Source organism: Drosophila ananassae, chromosome 3L, assembly GCF_017639315.1.
Source record: "Drosophila ananassae strain 14024-0371.13 chromosome 3L, ASM1763931v2, whole genome shotgun sequence".
Taxonomy (NCBI): Eukaryota; Metazoa; Arthropoda; class Insecta; order Diptera; family Drosophilidae; genus Drosophila; species Drosophila ananassae.
The window spans coordinates 20,183,508-20,196,379 of record NC_057929.1 but is presented as its reverse complement, the minus strand read 5'-3'; the positions used below and the strand labels follow the sequence as shown (position 1 = coordinate 20,196,379).

General features: G+C 43.4%; 1 long non-coding RNA gene across 1 annotated transcript; it reads left to right on the top strand.

Annotated features, from left to right (window-relative positions):
* Positions 1–10,456: 10,456 nt before the first annotated feature.
* LOC116656208 lies at positions 10,457–11,185 on the top strand. Its single transcript, XR_004311209.1, has 2 exons — positions 10,457–10,514; positions 10,600–11,185. It is a non-coding gene; the product is annotated as an uncharacterized LOC116656208 (long non-coding RNA).
* Positions 11,186–12,872: the final 1,687 nt, after the last annotated feature.

Here is a 12,872-nt window from a genome sequence, read left to right as displayed (position 1 = left end):
TAAGGAGGTTAGAGATGACGCCCTTCATGCATTCATTGCATTCAAGCTAAAGACCTTCCGTCTGCTCTAGCGTTAGCGCGAGAAGCCGAGAACAGCATCGAAAGAAGTGCGTTCGCGGCATCTTACGCGAAAGCTATGGAAGACAAGGCCCCTTTCAATGAGGGCAACAGGCGCAACAATAAAGGTCAGGGAAAGCAATGGAGAGGTGAGGACAAAAATCCGCACTTCATTCCTAAGCAAAACCAAGGTGGGCCTCATGAGGACAATTCCTGGCCAAAGCGCAGGGATCCTGAGACCTTAGACCAGAATAAAGTTCAGCCCATGGAGGTAGACCCCTCAACGGCTAAATTCAGACAAGAAACCAGCTGGGGGAAACCGCAAAGTAATAACAATTACAAAAGGCAGAGCTCGTCCCATAGGAAATCGGGCCAAAGACGCCAACGCGTCAATAATATAGCCTAGCCCCAACAGGAGGAAACAGAATATGAGATACCGGTGGCCTCCACCGGTCACAGATTTTATGCCGGTGGAGGCCATCCACGCCAGCAGCGATGAGATGAAGCTGGCAATTAAAGCCAAAGGAGCAGCAGTCTAACTTAGACAGGGTTAATCCTTCAAGGCAGAACCGAATTTTCGAAGTCGGTGAAAGAGTACACCTGCGCAGCAACAAGAGACTAGGGAACAAATTGACACCGCTTTATTCAGAAGAGCGTGTAGAAGCAGATCTGGGAACATATGTTCTCATTAAAGGGAGGGTGGGACAATAAGGACAACATCAGATCAGAGGCATTTCACCTGCCACATTCGCCCCTATATAGTAAAACTCAAACATTTGCTATAATTCCCACAGGCTTGCCATTATATCCATCATACTGCTGTCCACCGCAAGCGCGCGAATCACCGATCTTTCGCATGCAAAATACATCCCGGTATTAGACGGCAATGTTTGGGAGTAGTATGGGAACAGTATGGCCTGGTCAGGCACTCGACAAATCTGTCCGAGTTTGCTAGCACAATTGACTCCACGGTCGGAATGCTGGAATTGTTCCCACAATCCCACATGAGAAAGCTGCTGGAAGTTGACATCGAACATGCCCAGAACATTTTGGATAAGCTTAAGATACACCATAGAATGGCCAGGAGCCTCGATTTTTTGAACTCAGTTCTTAAGGTCGTGGCGGGTACACCCGACGCGGATGATCTTAATAGAATTAACACCAATCAAGCATCGCTTATCAACAACAACAGTCAACAATAGACAGGTTGTTATTAACACAGAGACATTAATTTGCTCACAGACACAGTAAATAGGATCCTCAAGGAGAAAAGGGACGGGCTTGTTGACTTAGGTCATTTGTTCGAAACACTCCTCGCCAGAAATAGAATGCTAATATCCGAAATCCATTCCATCTACCGACATCCATCTACTATTTTCAACCATAATGACCAAAAGGCTATTTTTCACGAACACCTCACAGAGGTCCCCATAGTTAGCCTTATGGATGTATTTAAGATTCAAATTTTCCAATCTAATGTCATTATCCATTCATAGTTCAGTATCCTAGAGTTAAGCTTATTTGTAAGAAAGTCCTGCTCTTCCCTGTCGCACACTACCATACTATGCTACAAATAGAAGACAACATCGTGGCGGAATGTGATGATGAAATCCTAGCAGTCTCCGATTGCGCTTCTACCAACTTTGCCTAATTTTGCAAAAAGGCGTCCCACGACACTTGCGCCAGGCAATTACATACAGGCGGGGCGGCTACATGCCGGACGCGGCCCAGCAATCTGGAACCCCTTACAATTGTGGACGACGGAGTAATAATCGTCAACGAAAAATTAACGAGGATTACTATCGATGACGGTCCCACAACACCTATAGTAGGGACCCACCTTATCACTTTCGAGAGGAAGGCGGTGATCAACGACTCCGTGTATCTGAACCTCAACTACTCTGTGAATAAGAGCCCGGGTATTGCGGCCTCCCCTCTAATTAACATCACGGGACACAATCACATACTAAGTTTGCCACTACTACAGCGGATGAACGAGCATAACCTGCGTTTGATGCAGGAGCTCCAACAACACTGCAGGCGCAAACGAGAGGCATCCCAGTTACAAAGGTCCATCGACGAATTGGCAGTCACCGAGGTCGGCGTCCAATTTAAGGGGGGAGTAGTTAACAACCAATTCCCAGCGTAGGCTGAGCAGGCCAATTCTTATCCCCTTCATTAATATTAATCATTATTAATGTTAATAATTTTTTATTATTAATCATTTTTTATTATTACTATTATTAACACACTCTTGTATGGTCCACCTTAAATTGGTTCCAGCCTAATGGGCCCGAGAGCTTAGCCAGCATATTGTACCATTATGTGCTGTGGCTTTGTCTCATTGGCTTACAGCGATCGTATGACTTCTGCAAAATGGGCAAGGTCAGCGGTCTGCCACGGTCATCCGGCTAGGCATTAGATTTTGTCGATTCTTAAATTTCAGTTTTAATTCGGATTTGAAATAAAGAGCACTAGCTCGATTATAAAACTCCGGCTTTAGCCGTTACATTTATTCTACTTATTGAATTTGGTTATCGTACCTTAAGGGCCGTAACAACGGAGATAAGTATCTCCCACCCAACCCTTTGGGAGCTATAGCGACGAGGGCCACCAGCGGCAGCAACCTACCGGCGACCCCCGTCACGGAGGCACAGCCAGCCGGCCCAAACAATGAAATAACTTGCATAACTCTCTACCCGTTTCTACATATTGTAACTTTACTTATATATAAAATATATAAAATGGCTGCTCTGCCGCTGCGCCGACAGCTAGCAACCCTTAGTGTAAGAAAACAATAAATCATTCGAATAAAGACACTGAACTGGATAAGACACATTGTTTTTAATTCTACATAAGCGTGTGGAGCCCGAATCAATCAACTGGATAAAACACATCCTTTTCAATTCTACAATGATTTCAATTTTGGAAATGTTTATAATTTTATTTTTATCGGTTGTATCTTGAGGTAGATTATTCCATTTTATTATAACTAATGGAAACTTAGGCATTCGCAAAATTGCAGCCTGGTTTCGTTACTTCGCTCGTTTGCAAAGTTGGTCCTCTATGATTTTTAGATAGTTGGTTCGGGTGGTTCGGCAAGGAGATGCTGACCTTATGGCATACTATGATGAGGTCGAGAGGAAACTCACGCTCGTCACCAACAAAATAGTCATGTCACACAACTCGGACACAGTAACCATCCTAAACAAGGAGGTTAGAGATGACGCCCTTCATGCATTCATTGCAGGGCTTAAAAGACCACTCGAGTCACTCGTGCTACCAGCACAAGCTAAAGACCTTCCGTCTGCTCTAGCGTTAGCGCGAGAAGCCGAGAACAGCATCGAAAGAAGTGCGTTCGCGGCATCTTACGCGAAAGCTATGGAAGACAAGGCCCCTTTCAATGAGGGCAACAGGCGCAACAATAAAGGTCAGGGAAAGCAATGGAGAGGTGAGGACAAAAATCCGCACTTCATTCCTAAGCAAAACCAAGGGGAGCTATAGCGACGAGGGCCACCAGCGGCAGCAACCTACCGCCTAACCCTCCCACTGATCTTCAACCAGCCGGCTCTTCCCCTGCCACGGAGGCACAGCCAGCCGGCACAAGCAATTAAATAATTGACGCCCAACGGATTAATATTACTATTAATATTCGAACTCTACCCCTGAAGTTATACAATATGTAATAGTGTTCGCTAGTTATGGAAGACAAGGCCCCTTTCAATGAGGGCAACAGGCGCAACAATAAAGGTCAAGGAAAGCAATGGAAAGGTGAGGACAAAAATCCGCACTTCATTCCTAAGCAAAACCAAGGTGGGCCTCATGAGGACAATTCCTGGCCAAAGCGCAGGGATCCTGAGACCTTAGACCAGAATAAAGTTCAGCCCATGGAGGTAGACCCCTCAACGGCTAAATTCAGACAAGAAACCAGCTGGGGGAAACCGCAAAGTAATAACAATTACAAAAGGCAGAGCTCGTCCCATAGGAAATCGGGCCAAAGACGCCAACGCGTCAATAATATAGCCTAGCCCCAACAGGAGGAAACAGAATATGAGATACCGGTGGCCTCCACCGGTCACAGATTTTATGCCGGTGGAGGCCATCCACGCCAGCAGCGATGAGATGAAGCTGGCAATTAAAGCCAAAGGAGCAACAGTCTAACTTAGACAGGGTTAATCCTTCAAGGCAGAACCGAATTTTCGAAGTCGGTGAAAGAGTACACCTGCGCAGCAACAAGAGACTAGGGAACAAATTGACACCGCTTTATTCAGAAGAGCGTGTAGAAGCAGATCTGGGAACATATGTTCTCATTAAAGGGAGGGTGGGACAATAAGGACAACATCAGATCAGAGGCATTTCACCTGCCACATTCGCCCCTATATAGTAAAACTCAAACATTTGCTATAATTCCCACAGGCTTGCCATTATATCCATCATACTGCTGTCCACCGCAAGCGCGCGAATCACCGATCTTTCGCATGCAAAATACATCCCGGTATTAGACGGCAATGTTTGGGAGTAGTATGGGAACAGTATGGTCTGGTCAGGCACTCGACAAATCTGTCCGAGTTTGCTAGCACAATTGACTCCACGGTCGGAATGCTGGAATTGTTCCCACAATCCCACATGAGAAAGCTGCTGGAAGTTGACATCGAACATGCCCAGAACATTTTGGATAAGCTTAAGATACACCATAGAATGGCCAGGAGCCTCGATTTTTTGGACTCAGTTCTTAAGGTCGTGGCGGGTACACCCGACGCGGATGATCTTAATAGAATTAACACCAATCAAGCATCGCTTATCAACAACAACAGTCAACAATAGACAGGTTGTTATTAACACAGAGACACAGAAACACATTAATTTGCTCACAGACACAGTAAATAGGATCCTCAAGGAGAAAAGGGACGGGCTTGTTGACTTAGGTCATTTGTTCGAAACACTCCTCGCCAGAAATAGAATGCTAATATCCGAAATCCAAAATATTCTCACTATTACACTTGCTAAAAGCAATATCATAAGCCCTACTATTTTCAACCATAATGACCAAAAGGCTATTTTTGACGAACACCTCACAGAGGTCCCCATAGTTAGCCTTATGGATGTATTTAAGATTCAAATTTTCCAATCTAATGTCATTATCCATTCATAGTTCAGTATCCTAGAGTTAAGCTTATTTGTAAGAAAGTCCTGCTCTTCCCTGTCGCACACTACCATACTATGCTACAAATAGAAGACAACATCGTGGCGGAATGTGATGATGAAATCCTAGCAGTCTCCGATTGCGCTTCTACCAACTTGGCCTAATTTTGCAAAATGGCGTCCCACGACACTTGCGCCAGGCAATTACATACAGGCGGGGCGGCTACATGCCGGACGCGGCCCAGCAATCTGGAACCCCTTACAATTGTGGACGACGGAGTAATAATCGTCAACGAAAAATTAACGAGGATTACTATCGATGACGGTCCCACAACACCTATAGTAGGGACCCACCTTATCACTTTCGAGAGGAAGGCGGTGATCAACGACTCCGTGTATCTGAACCTCAACTACTCTGTGAATAAGAGCCCGGGTATTGCGGCCTCCCCTCTAATTAACATCACGGGACACAATCACATACTAAGTTTGCCACTACTACAGCGGAACGAGCATAACCTGCGTTTGATGCAGGAGCTCCAACAACACTGCAGGCGCAAACGAGAGGCATCCCAGTTACAAAGGTCCATCGACGAATTGGCAGTCACCGAGGTCGGCGTCCAATTTAAGGGGGGAGTAGTTAACAACCAATTCCCAGCGTAGGCTGAGCAGGCCAATTCTTATCCCCTTCATTAATATTAATTATTATTAATGTTAATAATTTTTTATTATTAATCATTTTTTATTATTACTATTATTAACACACTCTTGTATGGTCCACCTTAAATTGGTTCCAGCCTAATGGGCCCGAGAGCTTAGCCAGCATATTGTACCATTATGTGCTGTGGCTTTGTCTCATTGGCTTACAGCGATCGTATGACTTCTGCAAAATGGGCAAGGTCAGCGGTCTGCCACGGGCATCCGGCTAGGCATTAGCTTTTGTCGATTCTTAAATTTCAGTTTTAATTCGGATTTGAAATAAAGAGCACTAGCTCGATTATAAAACTCCGGCTTTAGCCGTTACATTTATTCTACTTATTGAATTTGGTTATCGTACCTTAAGGGCCGTAACAACGGAGATAAGTATCTTCCACCGTAAACTTCAGAAGAAGGAAGGAAATCGAAGCGACCACCCGAATCTCCAGTAAGTGCCAACCTTGGTGGTCACCACTACCCAACCCTTTGGGAGCTATAGCGAAGAGGGCCACCAGCGGCAGCAACTTACCGGCGACCCCCGTCACCGAGGCACAGCCAGCCGGCCCAAACAATGAAATAACTTGCCTAACTCTCTACCCGTTTCTACATATTGTAACTTTACTTATATATAAAATATATAAAATGGCTGCTCTGCCGCTGCGCCGACAGCTAGCAAGCCTTAGTGTAAGAAAACAATAAATCATTCGAATAAAGAACTGGATAAGACACATTGTTTTTAATTCTACATAAGCGTGTGGAGCCCGAATCAATCAACTGGATAAAACACATCCTTTTCAATTCTACAATGATTTCAATTTTGGAAATGTTTATAATTTTATTTTTATCGGTTGTATCTTGAGGTAGATTATTCCATTTTATTATAACTAATGGAAACTTAGGCATTCGCAAAATTGCAGCCTGGTTGCGTTACTTCGCTCGTTTGCAAAGTTGGTCCTCGATGATTTTTAGATAGTTGGTTCGGGTGGTTCGGCAAGGAGATGCTGACCTTATGGCATACTATGATGAGGTCGAGAGGAAACTCACGCTCGTCACCAACAAAATAGTCATGTCACACAACTCGGACACAGTAACCATCCTAAATAAGGAGGTTAGAGATGACGCCCTTCATGCATTCATTGCAGGGCTTAAAAGACCACTCGAGTCACTCGTGCTACCAGCACAAGCTAAAGACCTTCCGTCTGCTCTAGCGTTAGCGCGAGAAGCCGAGAACAGCATCGAAAGAAGTGCGTTCGCGGCATCTTACGCGAAAGCTATGGAAGACAAGGCCCCTTTCAATGAGGGCAACAGGCGCAACAATAAAGGTCAGGGAAAGCAATGGAGAGGTGAGGACAAAAATCCGCACTTCATTCCTAAGCAAAACCAAGGGGAGCTATAGCGACGAGGGCCACCAGCGGCAGCAACCTACCGCCTAACCCTCCCACTGATCTTCAACCAGCCGGCTCGGTGGCCTCCACCGGTCACAGATTTTATGCCGGTGGAGGCCATCCACGCCAGCAGCGATGAGATGAAGCTGGCAATTAAAGCCAAAGGAGCAACAGTCTAACTTAGACAGGGTTAATCCTTCAAGGCAGAACCGAATTTTCGAAGTCGGTGAAAGAGTACACCTGCGCAGCAACAAGAGACTAGGGAACAAATTGACACCGCTTTATTCAGAAGAGCGTGTAGAAGCAGATCTGGGAACATATGTTCTCATTAAAGGGAGGGTGGGACAATAAGGACAACATCAGATCAGAGGCATTTCACCTGCCACATTCGCCCCTATATAGTAAAACTCAAACATTTGCTATAATTCCCACAGGCTTGCCATTATATCCATCATACTGCTGTCCACCGCAAGCGCGCGAATCACCGATCTTTCGCATGCAAAATACATCCCGGTATTAGACGGCAATGTTTGGGAGTAGTATGGGAACAGTATGGCCTGGTCAGGCACTCGACAAATCTGTCCGAGTTTGCTAGCATAATTGACTCCACGGTCGGAATGCTGGAATTGTTCCCACAATCCCACATGAGAAAGCTGCTGGAAGTTGACATCGAACATGCCCAGAACATTTTGGATAAGCTTAAGATACACCATAGAATGGCCAGGAGCCTCGATTTTTTGGACTCAGTTCTTAAGGTCGTGGCGGGTACACCCGACGCGGATGATCTTAATAGAATTAACACCAATCAAGCATCGCTTATCAACAACAACAGTCAACAATAGACAGGTTGTTATTAACACAGAGACACAGAGACACAGTAAATAGGATCCTCAAGGAGAAAAGGGACGGGCTTGTTGACTTAGGTCATTTGTTCGAAACACTCCTCGCCAGAAATAGAATGCTAATATCCGAAATCCAAAATATTCTCACTATTACACTTGCTAAAAGCAATATCATAAGCCCTACTATTTTCAACCATAATGACCAAAAGGCTATTTTTGACGAACACCTCACAGAGGTCCCCATAGTTAGCCTTATGGATGTATTTAAGATTCAAATTTTCCAATCTAATGTCATTATCCATTCATAGTTCAGTATCCTAGAGTTAAGCTTATTTGTAAGAAAGTCCTGCTCTTCCCTGTCGCACACTACCATACTATGCTACAAATAGAAGACAACATCGTGGCGGAATGTGATGATGAAATCCTAGCAGTCTCCGATTGCGCTTCTACCAACTTGGCCTAATTTTGCAAAAAGGCGTCCCACGACACTTGCGCCAGGCAATTACATACAGGCGGGGCGGCTACATGCCGGACGCGGCCCAGCAATCTGGAACCCCTTACAATTGTGGACGACGGAGTAATAATCGTCAACGAAAAATTAACGAGGATTACTATCGATGACGGTCCCACAACACCTATAGTAGGGACCCACCTTATCACTTTCGAGAGGAAGGCGGTGATCAACGACTCCGTGTATCTGAACCTCAACTACTCTGTGAATAAGAGCCCGGGTATTGCGGCCTCCCCTCTAATTAACATCACGGGACACAATCACATACTAAGTTTGCCACTACTACAGCGGATGAACGAGCATAACCTGCGTTTGATGCAGGAGCTCCAACAACACTGCAGGCGCAAACGAGAGGCATCCCAGTTACAAAGGTCCATCGACGAATTGGCAGTCACCGAGGTCGGCGTCCAATTTAAGGGGGGAGTAGTTAACAACCAATTCCCAGCGTAGGCCCCTCTCGTCCCGCTGCGCCGACAGCTAGCAAGCCTTAGTGTAAGAAAACAATAAATCATTCGAATAAAGACACTGAACTGGATAAGACACATTGTTTTTGATTCTACATAAGCGTGTGGAGCCCGAATCAATCAACTGGATAAAACACATCCTTTTCAATTCTACAATAATTTCAATTTTGGAAATGTTTATAATTTTATTTTTATCGGTTGTATCTTGAGGTAGATTAGATTTAATTATGTATAATCTAGCATCTTATATAAGAATTGTTCTTCTTAAATAAAGATAGTTGCAAAATCAGAGTAAATCGTCTCGTTACTCAGTGTTTGAACTATGGCACTTAAAACTAACCTACTTTGAGTGATCCTGTGTAAAACGGTTCACAAGTTAGGACTCTCAAAAGGCTATCTACTACGAATAGCTCCTGTGTAAACGGACCACATGTAGAACCCGCGGCATACCAGTCTACTTCGAGTGTTGCTCCCGTGAGACGGACCACAAGGAGACCCCGCGTCATCTAACCTACTACGAGTGGCTCCTGTGTAAACGGACCACAAGTAGACCCCGCGTTACCCAACCTACTTTGAGTGTTGCTCCCGTGAAACGGACCACAAGTAGGACCGGCCGATACGGAATCAGCCGAACCACCATACCATCTGTACTTTAGGAGAACCAGCCCAGGACTTCAAGTACCCCACATCAACTCCAGCCTGATCACAGCAAGCACCTGGTCAACCGAGCAGTCCCTTGCAGAGTCCAGGTAAATTAGTCTGATTTTATGCATTCTTTGACTACGACTCCGGGACCTACCGTTATACCGAGCATTACGCTCTATGGACGAACACTGACCATTAGCGATCGACTATCCAACCACTAAATGCATTCGGATGAGCGCTGTTTTTGCTTAGCACGGCACAATACATTTTTCTTTTAATTTTCTTTCGCCTATACTAAACAACACATGTATATGACCTTTTAGCAACTAATGAGGAACTAGGGCAATGGAACTGGGACAAAACACTAGCTTTTTGCTTTTTACTTTGCAATCACTAGGAACCCATTAACACAAAAAAAAATTTTATGTGTATTGATTCTTAAAAATTATAATTAGTATATTTAAGAAAAAGGGTTTTTTTTTCAAAATATATGTAAATTCTGATGGTAGTCTTAGCCCCATTTCCAAAAAGAATGCCCTGCCCTTTTGCCCTGTTGTCAAAACAAAAGTGCGCCAAACACAAATTTAATGTAGTGTAAAGCGAAAGAATTTTTTAATTTGACTAAAAAGCATACTGGAAATATTATTATTTTGTATGTATGTATGTATGTACACCAAATATGTCAAATCTATCTATATAAAAATGTTTTGTCCTTATCTCCGGCCTCTATATATTTAAAAAGTACTGAACTATTCAAGCTAATTCAAGCAATGAAGGTAATTATACACTCGCGATCGCAAATAAAATTGTTTTTATAACAACTCTCTATGCACCGAACGCAATATGCTTTTTGTCCTGAAGTTTCAGTCACAAACGAAATAATGTCTCCCAAAAAATTTATTTGGGTCGTCGTACTCGCAACGCAGTAACAATGAGAAGGAAGTTTTCTAATAGGACTGAGCAACAGCAGGAATTGGTGCGAGAGACGGATCGGTTGAGACAAAGGCAGAGGATTATCATGGAACCAGCAGAAAGGCTTGAGGGTCAACGATTGTGAGCACGACAGTCGCGTTCGGCAGCAACAGATTTAATTCGGTCGCAGAGGCATGAACACGACAGGGCAAGGTCTGTTGAATTCAGTGCACAGATAACAATAAATCGAAATCAGCAATACAATCGTCTTGCATTTCGATATAATCCAGCTGTTGGTTATAGCTCCAGTCGCCATGTTGTCATTGGCCAGATGAGTCATGTCTGCACTTGCTGCCAGGCTCTGAAGTTCAATAATGAAACGAAAGGAATGTGTTGTTCTGGCGGAAAATCAAATTACCTCAACTTGAAACACCACCAAAGACACCAGATAGCTATCATATTTACGCGGAGAATGGAGAAAAGAAAAGTATTGTTTACCCACAAGTATTACGAAATTAAACGTATTCGAAACTTATGCTCTGTCGTGTTCTTCATTTCTTGAACGTCCAACCACAATACGCCACAGCGAAGCGTGGAAGGGCACAGTTAGTACTTAATAAAACTAAATTACTAAAGAAAACGTTAAATCCAGTCACACGCGCAAAAGTTCTTAACAACAACAGCAATAGAGCTTACGCAACCACATCGAGTGCACCGGACGCATGCCATGATCCTAAAACACGAACTAAAAATTTATAACTCGATATTAAGAGGAAAACCTTACCAAGAAAAACCTTCAAAAGAACCTAGAATTCGAATAAGAAACAAAAGCATATTAATTTTTTGAAAAACCTCAACCAAAACTCACTAATTACATCAACTACATAAACTAATAACATCAACTCCAATTAAAAGGAAACTTTTACGAAGATTTAAAGCTAGATTTTAAAGAAAAAAAATTAAGAAAAAATCGTCTGACATCCAACCTATAAACCCTCAAAAGACACAATAACAATCATCCATTAATAACCCTTGATAGATAGAATGGGAAACCGTGCAGGAACCTCATCCTCTGTTAGAACGAGTGCAAACTACTAACGAAAAAGGACGTGGAAAAAAAAATTAGGGACATACTTCAAGAGAACTTAGCTGGGTTCGCCGAGTTAAATCGCCGAGATAAACTAGCAGACATAGTGCTGACACTTAGAGACTTTTCTGGGAACAAGGTCAAACACTCATCTTGGAAGAAAAGCGTAGAAAGGATTATAAAAATTTATGACAACAAAAAGAAGTCCCCAAAGTACTATTGCATAATATTAACAATTAGGAGCAAAACATTGGACAAGCAGATGCTGTCCTATTTTATAACACAAATTTAGATTGGGAGGCAATATCAGAATGTTTATGGGAACTAAGAGAACAGCTCAACAGTTGAATTCTATCAAGCCGTATATCAACAACTTTCTCTGATTTTGGACCAAATTGGGAATCTTGAAACATCCCAGGAAATATACAGGCCCTAACAGTACTGTATAGACAGAAAGCACTATATAAATTTGTAAGAGGCCTGAACGGCAGTCTTTCTCAACTTTTGGACATCTTTGCAACCTAAGAAAGAAAATCAGATCACTAGGAATGTTCAGACTCCAAGAGCCGTATTCCACGGAAGACGTAATAAAGTACTCACAAGAGAGTACCCGCCTCAAGTCTTACCCCGAATGACCAAACACAATTTTCATCCAAATCTGTACTAGTAAAGAAGCCAAGTACAGAAACCCACAATTTCACCAAAAACGTTTGAAACACCATTAACCCGACCCACCCCATCCCACCAAATTCATACACACCAATCAGGGGCGCAAGCTTTCTTCACCACAAACCCACCTCCCAGACCTCAGCCAAAGCCAATACCCATGGACGTAGATCAGTCCATTCGTTCACGACACGTTAACTATATGAATAGACCCCATGATAACAATTTCGTAGGGAAAAGACCCCAGAGAAACGAAAACATTCAAATCACGAATAAAATGAAACGCCAATTCAATATACAACCAGAGGTGGACGAAGAACAAGTATATTTGGGAATGGGATAAATGATCTGGAGGAATGGCAAGCGGAATCCGATAAAAAAGAATCCTTTGATATGTTAGAATTACCTTTTTTAGAATAAACCGTTCCTCCTTATCCTATTTTAAGTAACCACTGGGAACGGAAAATGT